The sequence below is a fragment of the Athalia rosae genome, chromosome 1 (assembly GCF_917208135.1).
Source record: "Athalia rosae chromosome 1, iyAthRosa1.1, whole genome shotgun sequence".
Classification (NCBI taxonomy): domain Eukaryota; kingdom Metazoa; phylum Arthropoda; class Insecta; order Hymenoptera; family Athaliidae; genus Athalia; species Athalia rosae.
In genome coordinates, this window is record NC_064026.1 from 12,197,193 (window position 1) to 12,216,658 (window position 19,466).

The 19,466-nt window shown below is 44.2% G+C and overlaps 1 protein-coding gene across 4 annotated transcripts in view; it reads right to left on the bottom strand.

Annotated features, from left to right (window-relative positions):
- The window catches only part of LOC105686971, a 174,803-nt gene that overhangs the window by 45,421 nt on the left and 109,916 nt on the right, over positions 1-19,466 (bottom strand). The gene's annotated exons all lie outside the window — the stretch shown is intronic.

Sequence of the window (19,466 nt, forward strand, 5' to 3'; positions counted from 1 at the left end):
AATTATACCGGTGGATAGAAATTCATTTGGAGAATACGAAACGAGGCGATCGCAGCTGGTCGCGAAATTTCGGTGTGTTCAAAGTTGGGATGTTCGTCGTCGTAGAAAGCACATTACTATATTTCAAGTCTTCCACTTTCATCGATCTCGATTCTTCGTCTCAACAAGGGAAATCAATCGGTGGCGAGGGCACATGTAAAAGAGGTAGGGTTTCGTTTTCTACCTCTCCTGGATGGCCTCGCCTCGCCTCGCCCCGCCGTTGACATCGCGCAACGCCGGCACCCCCTCGGATGCTCGCTCCCTTTATGGCTTTTGGCTTTGTCTGACGTCGGCTTGAGCCACCACTTTCTATCTACACTTTAAGCACCTCGTTTCTCTTTTGTTCCCGTATAATACTTTCCCTGAGTAACGCAAACAATATTCCACATCCCGTTAGTGGATTTAAATCCCATTTGTAAATATATTTCAAGTTGCCGAGTGAAAAAACCTCGCGCGAGCTTCGCGCGCTTCTAAATTATCGCAATAAATTATCCGAAACAGGGTGTAATTTTTCGAAAGATACTTTCATTTTTTTCAAATGCGAGAGCTGAACTGACAAAAAAGAATCTTCGCTCGGAATTCGTTGAACTTGAAATGTTCCTACCACACTCGCGAGCTACGAATAAACTGATCAAGGTGTTTGAACTTTTCGATTCCGAAAAGCGGAAAATCGGAGAGAGAGAACTCGATCGTTGTTGAACTCAAAAGAAAAAAAGACATAGAAATGATTTCGACTTTAGTTTTAAGAAAGAAAATAATCAAGCTCCGTAGCTTCGGCTGGTAGAGCAAATTTGAAAAGCGGCGGATCGCCGCGCGCAGTAGTAACGGTCAACGTACGGTCCGGCCCGAAGGGTAAATTGATTTTGGGAACCGTCTTTGCCGGTATTAATATTCGTTAAGTTTTGAAAAAAGTCGAAGGTTGAGTTCGGCGAAGGCCAAAAGTTGATTGCGATGAAGTGGGGGATAAAGTTTGGCACAAATGACACTGAGATGCAAAGATTTTCATTACGATAATCAATCTGCTCCTGGAGAAGCGTAGAAAAGAGAGGGAGAGGGGTTTGGATGAGAACATTAAAAAAGCATCAGTCGATGGGAAGAATAATAGGAAGAGGGGATGGATGCAGTGATCAGGAGGGGAATGAGGAGAAAGCAATTTTCCCACTTCCAATAATAATATCCAAGCGATGGCTATTAATTAGAATTTCAATCTTGAGACCCCATTCCTCTAGCTAGAGCCGATATTTTGCATTTGGCTTTTCGATTTCGCTGTTATATAATTCGGCGATAATGATATGAAAATTTAAAAATCAAGAACTCGAGGATGTCCTCTAGACCGACCAGCGATTTCAACCCCTCGAAGAACTTTGCAACGATCCCCCAGTTGAATATAAATTAATAATTAATGTTTGATAATTGGGATATAATTACGTGAAATATCAACCGTACTTCTGTTCATCGCGCACCAGCATAACGGCTCGTAAGGACGATGTTGTTTCTTCGGATTCGTTCGAGAGGTTACCGGGGGATCGCTCCAGTCGGCTGCCTTATTTTATGCGGTTCTGCCGGCACTTGCTTTGAGAACTTTGTGTAAAAACCTCGACGTACAACGTTGTACGAGGTTCACTGCACTCTCACCCCTTCGGCCTCCCTCCAAGACCACCCTCAACCTTCACCTCCGACCCCCCCGCAGTTGACTCGAGACGAGCTCTTCCGAGTTTCTTGCCCGTAAAATCTTAAGCGGTTATGTACCGGGCCGAATCTCATTCCAAGTGTAAAAATAAATCCTCCGTTACCATCGGAAAGGGGACGACTTTGCCAATTTCATATTTTCCTTTGATCCTAATACCCCGACAAGTTTACCCGATATCCCATCGATACAGGTATACGCACACACGTATACATATACATATATATATATTTACCTCGTACAAATTCGATGCGGCAAAATCCTCCGACGCAAATAATTCAACTCGATTCAATCCGTGAGCCGATTACTTTGAACAAAGTTCGGATTGAAATAAGAGAATAAATAAATACCACGTCCGTTCGTCGGAGTAAAATTTGAGAAATTCAAACAGACTTCGTATTTCGTGATAGTGAATTTCAGTTTTTGAATATATGTAGGGTCGAAGGGGTAGCGAAGCATTAATTTCGACGGAGGTTCGCGCTCGCGCCTCCCTCATACTCGGCTAGACGGATCGAAATTTCTGGTGTGAAAAATGGAAGCGAACAAAAACCATGCGCTTGATAATAATTGGGCGGTCGACGGTTGTTAAGAGTCGGGTATTATTTTCGGGTGGTCCTTCATCGGGCGTTGCACTCGCCATTAGCGGTCTACCACTCCGCCACCGGCGCTGCGACTACCACCGACTACCGCCGCAACCACTGCCACTATTCATAGGCACCCTCATTATTTACATATATTTCATTTGGTCCTCACTAGCGGCAGCTAGTGACGACAACGGAGGCTGCGTACCCTCTTTCATTCTCTCCGGAGACCGGAAAAATGTGGTAGATACGAAACCAAGAGGAAAATGAGAAACAAAAAAAAAAAAAAAAGAAAAAAAAAAAAGGACAATGCAAGTGAAAGAATACGAAGAAGGAGAAAATTGAATCAGATGAAAAGCTGAGGCGTTGCTTTTACGTCATAGCTGAGAAAGTGGATCTTCGCAGCGGCAAGTCGTTCCAGCGTCTGCTACTGGGATTCAATGCCGTTACAGCGACGACGGTTGACAAGTCCGCTATTCCACGCCGGTAACCTGCGGCGGCGAGGAGGGGAGGGAGGGGAGGGGGGGGGGGGTGTGTTTGAAGAAGCGGTATTTCTGTCAACGTGGAAAAGACTTTAATTTTACGACGAATTCGAACACCCGCTTACATAGAGCACCGCCGCCACCGCACGGTGCCGCACGCTTCGTGGTCCCGTCGAATGACTGCTGCAATCTCCTCGTAAATTCCAACCATAAATTACCAGCCTCCGACTTAATTAAAGCGATAAATTACCTCATTTCCAAACATCGATTCAGCTTTACTTTTCGTCTAGCTATTGCGATCCGAACAACGTCGCGCACATCTCAAACACGTCTCCGCGCTGCGATTCCGACAATTCCTGATGCATTTTGCGTAAATTAATACCCGTTCTTCGAGACGTCGAAATTATTCGAGAACATTCATTCCTCTCGTAGCCAACCCCGTTCTCCTCCTTTGTATCTCACTTCGTTGCATCAGGCTGATGATGAAAAAAAATTTTTTGAAAGCTCTTAAAATTTCGGGTACAAGGATAGCGTTAGCGTGCCTGTCCAGTTCTATGAATTTCTCGTCTCACTTGGCGTGGTAATTTTCGAAAGTGCAGGTATTACTGCAACGACTAGAATCTTGCCGACAACGTTTCTATACTCTCAAAGTGCAGAAGACGTAGACAAAAACTATATAAACAATAAAAACGTGCTATGCGGGGGGGGGTTAACGGTGGCGAAGAAATTGCGAGTGTGGGGGGAGGGGGGGAGGTAGTAATGAAAGTGAGTAGTCGCGCATCGCACTTCGCCCCACGGACGGACTGCACCCACGAAACTGGGGATCCGTCCGAAAGCTCGGTGCGCTCATTCGTCATAAATTTTTTTCGTCAACTTTATATTTTCGGAAAGGCGATAAGAAGTTTTCAAATCATCTTATGGACAGATGTAGGTGTACGTACGGGCGAGGATAACAATAGAAAGCGCATAAGAAGAATAAAGAATAAAAGTTATTCCATTCCTCTTACCATAGATATCTCTCGCTAACTTTTTACTTCGGAGAGTAAAAGGCGAACCGTATCGCAAAGTGCAGGCTACACCGACTAGCGACAAAACGATTTCTTTCCGGATCGTCGCATCGTATTAAATAAATGCTACACGATAGGGTAGTACATACGTAAAAATCGTTTTTCGGGTTACGGAAATGAAGTATCGGATGGCAGAAGTAGCGGTAACGGCAACACCGGTAGTACAGCCGAACGATGTATAGGATTCGCTACTTCGACTCGGAAACAATTAAACGCAGTTTCCGTTCAACGAATGAGATAGAAAGGCCATCATCAGGGTAATGGTCTTCTGCTTTGTCGCACAGCTCTGTAAAAAGATTCGGAACAAGCTTGTCTCTGGCGACCCGGACGGCAGAGGAGCCGCTCCGTGGAATCGGCGTTCGTTTCCGAGAAGAGATCGAAAGGCAGCCGAGATAAAGGAAAGGGAGCTATTTCAGAAGCTCGCAATACCAAGATCGTACGTTGTTAGTATTTAAGGGTCCGGGTAAACGGAGAAGGGTATCCGCGAATGAGTGAGCTGCTCGCTTCCACCCCGACTACTCAACCTATCCCTATCCTACCGCGGAGCTTTGAGGATTCCGGCGCTTAGCGCAATCTCGATATCTTTGTGTTCGATGAAACCTCCGCAGCTTCCGGCTTGTTTCTCTTTATCCGCCGCGTCGCTTTTCCGTAAACAGAAGCCACAACGGGCTTAATTTTCCAGATTTTCAATCGATCACCGAGTGGCCGTGATACGGCTACTCGAACCGACGAAAAATCAATCCACGTGATACGCGATAATTGAATTTTCACGCCGTACCGAGAAGCTTTTCTTTCACGGTACTTTTTCGCACTCTACGATCTCCTCCGATATTCGCTTTCGCAACGTACGCGACGTAGAGTACAGCCATCGGCGTCGGGCGAGACCGCGTGAATTTGTCAAATCTAATAATCGACTGCGAATGAACGACGGAACGACGAGGAGAAAACCGAAAAAGGAGCGAAGAAAAGTCGGGAGACGCGTGAAATCGAGAGAAAAAAAAAAGGCGAAAAACCAAATAAGAAAATAAAAACTTATCGTATCGGCATCACCCTCAGGAAGTCGTACTAGTACAACGTTGGTTCACTCGTCGCTCGGCAGTCCCGTTGACAAGCTTCCAGTTGGGAGTATTTTCGTAAAACAATGCCAGCGAACGCGACGACAAAGCTTTTCAATCCTATTACTATACAGCGAGCGAAGCGCGACTTACATGAAACGCACGACGTGAGCCGTTTCTTCATCCCCATCATTTTTGATTTCGTTCATTCGGCTTTTCCTTTATCGATCGTTCGCTTCTCATTCCCGTATGAAAAATTTTTATCCGTTATTTCCATTTTTTTTTATTTTTTTTTTCTTTTTATTCAAATCCATCCCGAGTCCATGCAATTACCCTCGCAGCACCAGCCGGTGAACAGGTAGGTTGTTGTACGTCCATACGTATGTATGTACATATAGGATTGTCAAACGAAACGGCGCGCGCCATCATCCGCATATTTAGAACCTTTCAAAACGTTCAGCTTTAGATTGTGTACGAGCGTAAAAAATTCGCATGTGTCTCGCACTTATGCATGCATAACATCTCGCACGTGTTAACGTTTACATACACCCACGGTGTGTGGATATATGTACGTAACTGATGGACGCGTGCGGGAGATAGGTGGGTACATGTACGTGGATATTTTAATCGTAAAAGTGCAGTTTACGTTATACATATGTGGCAGCTATATACCACCGTATGATTTCCACCCACCTGTGCATATTTTACACTTAATATACAAAGGGGGTGAATGACGGCATGCCAATTGTATGTATGTATAGACCGTACATTTACATGGAAGTTTTGCTTCACTGATTCTCTGAATAAATGGACTACAGCCAGCAGTTCATTTTCTGGCGGTAAAAAAAAAAACGACCGAGTTACATTTCGTTATAAGTATATAAATACTTTCGCTAAAAAGGGTTGTTGTACGATTTTTGTCTCGTTTTTTTTTTTTTTTTTTTTTTTTTTTAGTATCAAGGTGTGAAATTGCTGCTTTATCCCACACGATGATCTTGACAAGTTAGATTAATCATTTCGGTGGGTATGATGAAAGTGAGGCAGCCGGAAGCAGCGACTCATACCACGTTGAAAACCATCAATTACACGGAGGCTAAGCATCGCCCTCTGGTTACAGATTTGATTCTGTGCTATTTCTTGACTGAACCGAGAAAATCCGTAGACTGAAAACTTTTCAATCAACGTTTTTGCGGATAATTGATTAAACGTCTCGCGACTTGAGTTTCTGTCTGGGCAAAAGAAAAAAAAGAAGGAAGTTTGCATCGGGAATAAAAACTCGTGACGCGCACGGCTGCGGTGAAACTGGATCAATCCAACGGCGGCGTTGACTCAGTTTTCAACCGAGGGCGAAACGCAGGTGTAGTTCAGACGATTCGCAACGCACGCAATGACTTTCGCGTGCGGTTCGCCGTCGCCGCGGTGCCGCTGCATACGACAGATTGACGGATCGCTCGCGACAACGCGATGGATCTCATCGAAAATGGAACACCCGGAGCGACTCGCGAATTAATGTAATCCGGGTGCTGACGCGAATCAAAAATTGTGTCTACGTAGGCTGCGATTACCCGAAAGAAACGGGGAAAAAAATTCAACCAATTTCATTTTGACAATCAACACGAGAGATTACAACGTTAATCATAAATTATGCAAATTGTGATAGAGGGAGTGCTAAAACAAAGCTTAGTAACTTCGCTCCGTCTCCGCGCTCGCTGTACTTGGGGTGTAAGTAGTATACCGTTACACGTGGATTTGTGTATTGTATACAGGTGTATAATTATATATATATATGTATATACGTATAACACGTTTGTTCGTTTTCTGCTTTTCCACTTTATAGCGACAAATTTAATATTCCATCTACGTACACGCGACTCGCTAGCTCCCTCGATCCCTCGGCTCGGCAGTTCCAACAATTACAATTCGCAGTGGACGATAATTGAACTTGATCAAATAGAAACTGGGTCCTATTAAATTCTATATCGTTCTTCCATTATCCGGTGGAAAATTGAAATTCTAAGCCGCAGAGTCGTGAACTTTGTATGAAAAATAAAATATCACCCGACGCTTAAATATTTGACCATTTATCCAACTCCGCTGTAAATTAGTTTGATCGACGTAAATATTTGATCGTTGATAAAACGAGAAGAAAAAAGAGAATCGCGATTGGGAAAAAAAGGAGAACGCATAGCTCGCGTACACACGAAGCACATACAATCCAGGACTCCGCTTAAGTTCGCAATCTCCTAATGACATTACATCGGGATGTTGTTTAACCGGCAAACAAAAGCTCAGCAGAAAATGGCGATTAATTGAATGCCGCATTCGGGCGTAAGTCGATTGCGGGAGGGCTGTTCCGCGTCCGGTTAATTTATACCGTCAAGTTTACCTCATGACCTACTGCTACAACTACCCTTGTCAAACGTCGCGCGACGACGACGCGGTCGGGGCTTATGTACTCTTGTTCGTAAATAATTTCCCAATCGCGAAACCCGATTCACCGAACGAATATACTTCGCAGAGACGTTTGCGCGTACGAAAACTTGATGACAAATATTTTTTTCAAGCAAAGTTCAACGTACGTTTGGCCTTAAGAAATGGAAACAAAAATTAACGCCCTCCGTTTCACTCGGAATTCTAGACGAGAAGAAGTATTTCTTACCGACGAAAGGGTTCCGGAATACGGACCCAAAATTCAAATCCAAACTCGAAACGTAACGCGATTCGATGGAAAAATTCTGCGGAAAAATCCCTCTTCGAAATATCGTCGATACTTCTGCCACGTTTTCGAAATGGTTGGTGTATAAATCGCACACGCTTCGCCAGTGTTTCAATCCGCTTCGGTCTTGGATCGTACCAGTCCAACGGGTTTTGCATTTCTCAATTTTTTTCCCCCCTCTGCACAGTTTTCCCATGCGCTTATTTCGCTCGTCCGATGTAAGGACAATGCTGATAAAAATGAACTCGGGGAGTCTCGAGCGACGTGTATACGGGGATACAGGGTTGTATAAACGCGGCTCTCCGTACCCCGTAACCGCAAAACAAAGGTAAGATCGTTCTCATGCGGAGAAATAAATTCAACGTCATACGTACGGCTAGGGTATACCTATAGCGCCTTGTACGTACCTTGCAACCAGGAGCCGATTACCATAAGTTATTTCGTCGAAAGGGGCTGCCGCGCGCGACGATGCCATCGTTTATAACATATATTTATTCCATTGCGACGATATGAAGAGATTATATTCCGCGGTGACGATCGTTCGGAAATCGACCGGAGACGAACCGGTGGCATATCGCCTGTTCGAATCGACGTGAGATCGTTCAATTTTTTCTTACCAACGGTCGATCGAAGCGTCGCAGAACTTGCGATAAAATCGCGTCTCCTTGACCGGGTCAACGACGATGAGCGAATTTTCGCCGCGTCCCTCGTAGCGAAATAACGCGAGGAAGTTCGACGACGGCGTCGGGACTGCCGTCGGTCTTACGCGCCGCGGCTACGTACGTACAACGTAGAAAATACGATAATGGTACGGCAGAAGACAATGCGAACGCGTACGTTATATCGAATTAAAGTTATCGCGGCACGGTGGTCTCCCGCTGCAGATGCGGAACAACAGCTTGTGGGGACTGCGCCGCTGCAGTTTCACTTGCGTGAGAATAAGGAAGGCGCAGTAGTGCTTAAACGGCAACCAACAAACCGACCGACCCCAACCGTCGTTGACGCCGGCATCGTCAAAGGAAAATATCGTACAATGCAACCGATATAATATACATATATATATATATATATATATATGTATAAACGTATACGGCCGAGCGAGTGCACCGCGCGTTCAGGTGAAACTCCTCCGCTCCTCCGCTCGGACTATAAAATAGGCTTCTCGGTTTTGCTTGGGTATGTTATGCGTCGGACAAAAAATACAAATACTCTCTCTCCCTCTGTCGATGTGATCGTCGTAGTAATTGTAATCGTATACGATCGGTATACTATAAATTCGGTCGTATGGCGTTACAAACTCCGAACATCTGCGATATTTGATTTTACGATATTGGCGTACCTATACGTATGGTATACGCACATTTCCCCGTACAAGTATATTTGTAAAAAATCGTCGCGTTCTGTTCGACGCATTTGATGCACGCGTAAGCATTTGCAAATTTGTACGATCGGTAAAAGAGCGGCGTACACGTATTATACATATGTATGTGCGGAGGACACAGGACGGTGGGTCGAATGTGTACCTTTGATTTTCAAAAGCAATCATAACCCCCGAAATTCACGATACGTGCATCCGGCAACGGTTATCCACCGGATACCTGATAAAATGGAGAGAAAAAAAACAAAAAAACAAAAAAAATACAGGTGTAACACATAATGAAGAAACAAAGAACGGGGAATACGATAGAAATATAACCCGAACACCGGATCTCCCGAAGTTATTACTCGTCCGTGTTACAGCGAAATTCATGCTGCACTAGACACAGAGCTATTCGATTTATTTCATCGTATAAAGTTTTTTTTTTAATTTGAAAAGAAAAAAAAAAACAAAACACATTCACTTTATATTTTTTATTTTTTTTCCCCTCCCTGTACGTGATACCTCATGACGACGGTACACCCCGTCGATTTTTGACTTTCTTTGTACTTCGTTTAAAACACGCGTGTAGTGTTCCATGTGTACGCGTAGCGGTATACGATAGCCGACTTTTATATTCCAGTCTCGTTTAGAAATGTGATAATAAAATAAGAACTGATGGGTAATAGCTGCTGCTAGTAGTCCTTCGAGAGATTAGAGAGGAAAGCGGTGTTGGGTAGGGACGCGAGGTTGGGGAGGTAGCGGCGGCATCGCTTGATATTACCGCACGTGGTCGTCTATGAGGCTACGTAGTTATACGCCTTCTACTAAGGTACGTTTCAGTGCTTGTACCATATATAATAATGGAGGTTACGTCTTTATTCGCACTATATTATTATACGACCGAGAGCCGTTTTCCAACTCGTGCAGCGGCTGGGTCTGGAGCAAAAGTCGGAAGTGCTTCAATATATACGTGCAGCGGCCAAGTTTTGACTGGGGAAACTACGAGATCAGACAGCGCTGCTCTTGATATTAACTATGACACTTGAATACGTACTAAGAAACCGCGCGAGTGAGTTTCCCCTTGAATGAAATAGTTATAAATTTCACGCTGTTGCGAATAGTGTGCGGAGGGTGAGGGGCGAGTGGCGTATTTTTGTGCTTCCGAAACTCCGTGATGCGAGTACTCCGCGCGAGGGAACTTAGGAAACAATTTCCCAACGCTTGCGGTACCGTCGCGTCGCTATCAGTACTTCGTTGACTCCGCTCCGTCACTCCGTCGATTTCGAACACGGTAACGCATGGACCCTGATCTCAACCTTGACCCTGACCCGCTCACCAGAGATGGGTGACTAATTGGTGCACGAAACGAACGAATAAGGAGGCGACATGCCCGTGGGATCGAGGACAAAGAAACTAAGGAGGGAGGGAGGGAGGAGGAGAATAAAGAAGAACAAACAAAGTGATATTCGCGGTACTCTTGGGGGTAATGGCGTGGCGGTTGCAGGGGTGAAACGCGAAGTATTCAGGTAATAAGACGGGGAACTTAATGGCGAGTACTGAGTAGGTAATTAGACGAAGACATCACTAATGGAAACATTAATTAACTCATACCATTAGGAGGGGTAGTCCCATGGAATAACATCTCACCTCGAATAATATCACCCTAGCTCACTTGTAATATTTCATATATCTCACATTCTCCGGATTTACCATACCCCCACTCCCGTTTGATAAGTGCGAGGAAAAAAAATGTAACGAAAATCATTATCTTGTAGGTTCAACGATGCGATGTGAAGTATTACCCCGTGATTATCGAAAGGTGATTAGGTATCGAAGGCAAATGTTTATCGGAGTTCTTGAAATCCTCCGAAATCGATTAACCTGATATTACCGGTGGAGCAGGCGATTTCAATGATCGAATCGTCTTGTGAACTATTGTCGTCGGGTTGATTTGTCAAAAATGCTATAGATCGAAATGACTCGTTGTTAAAACGAACCGAGTACAAAATCCCATGTAGAATTTTTCGACGCCGAGATGATTGCCACGGAATGTTGAATAACTTCCATTCTACTCGTTATACGTTACGTACCTATACAGCGAGGAGAAAGAAGCCGCAGGATTACCCGGGAAAACAAGATAATATATTTATATACGGGAGTGTAAATTGGTAGAAGGAAGAGGCCAATCTAAGAAAATCCGATTACTCGCCTTCGCCAAGATGGAACTCTTCTCTCGCCAGCGTTTTTTTTTTATCTTTTATTCTTTCCCAATTCTTCGCGCAGAAAATTCGCGGTCTACTATACGTATACCCGCCTCATCACCATGACCGTCGTAATAAGATTCAAGGGGGATACACGCTGGCGGAATAAAAACTGAAGGATGGGGCAACGCTATTTATTGAAAATAGAAGTGAAACGCGACGCGACGCGACGCGAAGGGAACGGAGTGCATTTTTGTTTGCCCCTTAAAGACGCGGTGGCACGTGCGTCGAAATTGTATCGTCGAGGTATAGGTATGACGGCTGCCCCGACTGCCCTAAGAGAGTTGCAACTGGAAATCAGTTTCGGTGTCACGTAGATATTCCGCACCACGTACCGTAGACGCCGGCGTCGACCCGCCCGACCTGCCCGACCTGCCTCGTTTCCCGGATTTCCCGTTTCCCCATTTCCTCGTCCCCCTTGTCGACGGTTATACGTCCGCGTCCGCGTCCGCGTCCGCGCCCGCTCGCCTGCACTCGAGATACGATACATATCGACCTCCGCAAAGCCGTTATTCAATTTGTACTCGGGTGTTGTTGATTGTACACCTAATCCCATTATTGTGGACGTCGACAAGCCGAAGGAAGACCGACCCTCCTTCACCTACAAACCCGACCAACCCCCCCCCCCCCCCCCCCCCCGTTCGAACCTCAACTCTTCCTCCCCCTTCCTTTCCTTCCTTTCCTTCCTTTCCTCTTCTTCAACCTCCTTTCCCCGCTGCCGTATACACACATATATATATAGGTATATACACCTTCTCGCCCAGACACAAAGCGTCCAAATTTATTTGTACCCTCACGTCGTACCGTCGTCCCGTCGTTCCGTCATCCCTTTTCTCGCCGTCACAGCCACCCCCACTACTGATCCCGATGTTACTTAAGGTGCCACATTCTCCGATCGAAATTTTGCTACAACCTAGTAGATTTTTATCCCTCCGCGCACGTAGTGGTAATATGACGGACGACAGGTAGTTTGGAAATTGAAAATCTGTGACGCTCGATCGACCCTGTATTCGGTACCGAGCAAATAAACGCAGAGCTGAATTACAATGGTCGTCAACAGTCGAAACTAGCGATATCACCGAAAATTTGTTAATCTACAATATTTATAATGAGATTTGTTGAAAATTCGCTTACGACATTTTTCAAATTTTCCTCTCAACGATCCAACTTGTGTCGCAGTCGCGACTTTGGCACCGTTCCCTTGGATATTGAATTTTTTTCGAAAGTCCAGGATTACTATTTTTCTCATTCTCGAACAACATGGTCGTAAAATTTGCATGTACCTCCTCGGTATGAGAATTACATTATTTTTAAAACAATACCGGTAAGCAATATGCCACGTTTGATTCTTTTATCGGTCGTTTTCCACCTCATCCTTCGGGGATGTCAAATCACGAGTGAAAGTGAAAATACGGGCAGGCTCAAAGAGACTTTTTGTCGGATGCCGGGGATTAAGGGAACGCGACAGCGACGACGTGTATTTATTGAGAAGAAAATCCTGCCAGATAAAAAAGAAGCGAAGCCTTAGAAGGTTGTTTTTCAAGAATTTTCCAACCGCTTTTCCCAGAGTTCGAGGAACGACGATGCAGAGTAGTAACTTGAAACGGAAAGAAACTAGAGTGTGCCCGTACAGAGGAAAAGTCGTAAGAGAAGTACAAGCTCGAAAACTTTTCTATAAGCCGACAGGGGTTCGATAATAATTTTCATCCGTGTGCAATTTTTCCCAAACACGGTGGCCATGGTACAAAAAAAAAAAAAAAGGCAAAACCCAAAATCTCCGCATACATGGCTTCGAAGCTGTAAAACTGCAGAAGAAGCTGTGCAAAAATCAAAATTCAGTTAGACGCTTTTGAAGTTGAAGCTTCGAGCTTCGAGACTCCATTTTTTCTCATCGGAATCCGTCCATTTCCGACAAAGTTACCGTATTTTCACTTTCACTCGTGATCATTTGAACATGGGTCTTTTTTATGGGAAAATTCGAGTGATCCCTTAATTTTTGTGCGCAGTGTAATCGAATAAAATGAAATAGATCTCTGAATTTCTATTCACGTGAGCATTCCTTCCTCGAACTTTGGTCATGACCCTGGTTTTCCAAGGTCGAATACCAGATTCCAATTTCACTTCGTTTGCCTTGATCAGCGGCGACTTCGAGTCGAGGCTGGCGAATATTCTTTTCGTCTTCGTACTTTTTTGTTTCCTCGAGATCCAGTTACCCAGTTACATTGAAACGTTGAGAAATTTTTTCCCGAACTTTTTAAACCGGGTGGGTAAAATCTGTGATAAGGGGGAGAACCTTGCGGCGTTATTCCTTTTATCCTATAGCATAAGTATCGGCGGTGGAGTAACATTTAGCCAAAGCTGGTTCACCAGACCGTAGAGTTGTTCGATAGCTTCGACCGCGAAGGGCGGGTGGCGGCGATTCAATAGAGTTAGGAAGTTGATGCTATTTTCTTATTTCTTCTTTCTTTTTCATTTCGAGAAAGAATCGCTTCCGCAGGTTCAAATCAAATAGTGAACGTTTGCTATTACTTTTGCCGTCCAAGAAAGGCGGTAGTGAGCTGCTAAAGGTAAAGAAACTTCAACTTATTAAGCTACCCGTGCAGGTGTACGCAAAAGTAAGGTAACGAAAATAAAATATAACAAAAAAAAAAAAACGAGTGTGGGGGAGAAAAAAAAAAAATGGAAGAAAGCAAAAGAAAAGAGTGAAAAATAGAAATAGCGGAAGGAGAAAGGAAGTTACTCGTGGCGAGAAAAGAGGAAAGGTTGGTTGGCTGACACTTAATCGTTAACACGGCCGAGCTGCTGTTATTATACTCGGTGGTAGTGCAGCCAACTTTCCGTGTTATAAAATGGAATGGAATAAGAAAATGAAAGCAGGTATAAATTTGTCCCGCAATTGTATAGCGGGCTAGGAGAAGCTTGAATAATACGAGAAAATCTCGCCTCGGTCATTTTTACCGGTGAAAATTTTTCGTAATTTTTCCTTTCTTTAAATTACCTTTCACTGCTTGAATAACCGACGGGTTATAAGAGAATTGCAGAAGGACCACTTCGCACTATTTTTTTGTTCTTTTCCTTTTTTTTTTTCTTTTTCCTTTTAAGTAGCCAACTTGCAGCCTCCGTAAAGAACAGGAAGAGGCACCGCGCACCGCTACGGCGAGTGTGCCTGAAGGTTCATTCGTTACCCCCGCGGAGACGTTTAAATGGTTAATTTTTACACCCACGATTTTTACGCGGTTCTTTACCCCACCTTTTCTACTTTAATGCGAATTTATGCTTCGGAGTTAATTACGCGACACTAATTTTTGCCCAACTTTGTTCAGAACTAAGTACCTGCAGGGGTAACAGTCACCTTTTCCCTTGTCCCTTTTTGTTTTTTGTTTTTTCAGTTTTTTCAGTTTTTTTTTTTTTTTTCTTCTCTTTTGTTCACCTCTTTTTTTTTACGTGGTTCTCGACTTGATGTAATTTAAAGATTTTCAAAGGACCCCAGCCTCCCCTAATTGCTCGGTCCTGCCACTGATTGCTACTTCGTTTATCATCGGAATTCCTGTTGGACAATTAATTCGGTTCACCCAGACCTCTGTCGTGGTGATATCATTCCCTCTGCGCTCTTCTGAATTTTCGGTATGAATTTGAAGAAAATTGTTTTTTAGTTTCCCTTTTTATTCATTTTAGCTTTTCTACACGTCAGGGATCGCGTCTGGGTAAATATACACGAGGTAGGTACTTGCACTCGTGTCAGACAAACCCAAGGAAGATGTGAAACAATCGCGACTATACTTGGCGGAAATCCCGAGCGTTCGAATACGAGTATACTGCAGAAACTAATTACTAATCGCATCGTACCCACTCAACTCTAATTGAAAAACTTATTCGAGAATTAATATTTATTCGAGTTTCTAATTGAGAATTAACTCTTAGCACTTGAAGTACAGCCTCTGTCGCTTTCCGTTGTTGCTGGAAAGCCGAAAATGATCGTTTCCTTCCTTCCCCCCCTTCCCCCTTCCTTCCTTTCTTCCTTCCTCAAGTTGTAATTTATGGGTACGCGAGTAGATGAAACCGGAATATTATTTCGTGGATGAAATCGTTTTTCAATTATAACCGGAGAGTACGAACCTCGTATTATAATAATAGGAAACAATTCACCGGGATCGCGGCACGTGCATAACCGTTGGCCATCCATTTTTTAAAGGGCGACCTGGAGCTCCTCGGTTTTTTTTTTTTTTTTCCTTCTTTCGGGGAGCAGCTAAAAAGGGATCCCAAAGAGGATGAGCGGATGAGGGTAGGTATTGACGATGCGGAGGGTACGCGTAGTACCCGGTTCGGATGGCGGGGAGGGGCGGGGGGAAGAGCCCCGCCCGGGGGAGAGAAGGGCAAAGAGTAGCGATGATACGTGCGCGGAATAGCCCCGGTGGTTTTCAACTCCTCGGAGATTTCGTTCCCCGGGTTTTGGTGTAGGTCCTAGACGCCGAGGTGACTCTCTCCCGTCTCCTTTGAGAGGAAAAATAAAAGGAAAATGGCAACGGAGACGGAGCAGCGAATGAGGGGAGGCAAGAAAGGGGCGGTTACCCTCGAGGCAACAATCTTAAAATATCACCCACCGGTGCCCCGGCGCATGAGTTATCGCGGTATTTAATCATCCCCAATAAGCTCCATTCTTCCCCCTCCGTTTCTCCCTCTTAACCCCTACTCTACTCTCCTGCACTCCTTTACTTTTTTTCATTTTATTTTTTTTCTCCTTTCATTCCCGGCTCTCGCCTCATCTTCCGACGGCGCTTCGTCCCCTTACGTTATAACCACCCCCTTCCATTTTTCACCGTTCTTTCTCTCTTGCCTCGGAAGCCAGCGGCGATATGGATACCGAATTCATCGCGTATACGCTAGAAAACCCCGCAAAACACTCGATCATTAACGCTAACACCGTGCGAATCGCTAATTGCCAATCCTCAATTTTTCAAGTGCCTACAGCTGCATCACTTCGGTGAAGGGCATTCATTCGCACACGCTGTAAGCGAAAGGAAAATAGGAATACATTTTTTAGCAAATTTTCTCTTACCGTAACGCTGTACGAATCACAATTTCGGAGGCAACAGGGCTATAATAACGGAGCTCGCGATGGTCGGTTTCGGGGTCAAAGCGCGAGCTAGCTACGCGGTTCAAAGTGAGCACCCACGCAGTAACTGAAACGAATAGGATTAGAGAGTGGATAATATAAAATTAATAACAGCCGCGGACGGGGCTTCAAAAGTTTGGGATATATGAGACGACGGAGGATACAGCGGTTTTCGTACCACCCGCGCGGCCGTTCCAGCCTCAACGCCCCGCAGCACGCTTGTAACCCTATTAAACCCATTCGACGGGCTATTAACGGGGCGGTATATAGCTACGCGATTAAGTAATCAATTATTAATTTAACCTCCTCTCAATCTCGCCGAACGTAATTACCCTCATCGTATATGGCTGGGGTGTCTATGTCATCGTTGTTAGGACGGGGGTGTTACTCGCAGAAACGCCATGACAAAAATTTTACGAAACTGGAGACCATGGAGATTGGTAAATGCTGCCTTCGTCCGGGAATCCATATTCTTCGTTACTCGCAGTAAAGAAATTTATTCACCCATAATTCAATCCTGATCCTCACCGTGCTCGCGACCTTGGTGCGAGGCGAGGTGGGGGTATCGACTCTGGTACAGGTAAGTACGTGTCGCCGTATAAGTCTCTACGTTTAAACGCGGCGTAAACTACGTCAACTGAATAACTGTAACGCTATAACGTCTATTTTCGCCGGTTATATAACACAGGTGATTGTATGTATACCCACACGTAATGGGTGAGATTAACGAGATTGTCGTACGCCGGGTATTGTCACCAAGAATTCCTACTCCTGTATCACGTTATGTAGGATTTATTTGGGGAGGCGAGATTATGGAAGAAAATTTTTCAGCAATATCGCACGCTACTCGCAAAGCGCGTCCGTAACCCTCGACGATAATCGAGCAAATCATGCGGTTGCGTCTATCCGTTGTGAAACAAGTGTTACGGGTACGAGTGCGGTTCGCGATCTTTTATTCGATTGGAAATTTATTCCGGCATTCCGTAATCAACTGCGAGTTTGTCTCGTTTCTTTTTCCGCATCTCTTGCGGGTCGTGACTTTTTAAATAAGAATTTCAAGCTAGTTTGTTCGGACTCTGTAAGTGAGACGATTCGCGATTCTCATCGTGGATTACCCGTCACAGTTTCTCCTCATGGACGACGAACAAGGTTCAATGAATAATTAAAAGACGGAGATAACGTTCGACGTAAGCTTCACGGTAAAGTTGTATATCGGAGTCGAGGCGGAGCTTTTCTACATTCGTTCCCGTGTGTGATTATCTGCACGGGGAAATGTGACGACAAAGCTACATCATACGGTTATACGGTACCGCGTAAGTGAAGTATGAACCCGCGCGCCCTTTACATATCGCGGGAGTTTCATAGCCTAAAGCTGCCGCATAGGTATCCCTAAAGTAATATTCCCAGCCAACCTTTACCTTCTACATATGACCTTGGTATACGGAACACCGGGGGTAACCCTTAGGATGGCTGAACTAAAACCACCGAGGGTGCCACTGAACTTACTTTACGTTGCAATTTCGACGCTGTTCAACTTCGTAATATGTTACGAGATAATTTAGGGACATTGTCGCCTCGCTATGGTGTACGGTATGTATATTAAATATACATATGTATGTATAATGTACATACGGTAGGTGAAGTCGGTGTATAATACAGAAAACTCCTGAGGGAGGGACTTTCACGCTTCGCGAGTGGGAAGCTTTTCTTTCTTTCTTTCTTTTTTTTTTTTTGTTTTTTGTTTTTTTTTTTTTCAATTTTCTATAACACGGCACCAGATTTTTATCTTTCAGCATCTTGATCACGTCTGCGGAGCTGTGGGTATTAGGTATACGGCATACCTTGAATTTTTATAACCGATACTCGTCCGCGAACTAGTATGCGTGTAGTTCAAAGTCGGTGGGTCGCGGTATGATAATGTTCGTACCATAGCAGAGCATATAGCTGAATGGTCAGAAGTTGAATCGGAAACGGCGAAAGAGTTTTCAATTTATATCAACCGTGTCAATATTACGCTTTTAACGAGTTCAACGTCTTAAATGAACTGGTATAGTCCAGCATTACCAGGTAAAAATTATTTACGAGAATAAGCTATCTCGACGAACAAGAATCAATGGTCCGTCAAGTATACCTACGTTTGTACGATCGATCGAAAAACTTGGATCACGCATTGATTTAGAATCGATTGATGTGGATGTCTCAATTTTGCCTACGTCAATTTTTGAAGATCAATCAATTTTGCATTCCTCCCTCGCTCGATCTGTGGCACTCGCACGATGTTTCTAAGGCGCGTTCGTATATTCGACAGATTTACGTACAGAGTTTCGGACCAGTCATGGTTGCCGTCTCATTCTTTACATCCGGAGCACTCGTCGGAATCATATTTACGCGTACAACCGAACTGCAACCGTTGCCCAAATTTTTGGTCCCTTTTTGTTGAGAGAAAATCGGAGCACGCACGCATATATGTACGTACATTAGTTGTTTAGAATCTCTGACTCCCTTCGGCACCTTCATTATCTTATATCATCATCAGCGTACGCAGACGTACGTTAGTTCGATTTTTTTCCTCCCAAGTTTTCAGCGGAAAAGTATTTTGTTCACGTTTATTTTTCGTACTCCTTTTTCGTTCGCTTTTCATGTGCGAAACTGTTATCCATATATGATTCCAGGATAATTCGACACGCCGTTTATTGTTCGTGTAATATGCATGTGGATAATATTTTTGTATATCACAGTTGGTGTATAAAATGCTGCAGCTTCAATTTGCTCGCAATCCTCCAAGGGCGATACACCCCAAACCCTCGTGCATAACGTTAATTTCGGTATAATCGAATCACACGGAATCCGGCATTTTTTAATCCCTTATCTCGTGGAGAGATGCAAGAACAAAAAAAAAAATAAATAAAAAAACATAAATGATAAAATAAAAAAATAAAAAATTACGCGAGCGAATGTAAACCGAAATAACGTGTAAGCGGATTTGATTTCAAATTCCCTTTGCAACAATCACCTACGGGCAACACCCGAGGAATCCTTTTTTTTTTTTTTTTCACTTTTTTTATTCAAAATTACTGCTACCGCAGAGCAAGGAAACATTTACAC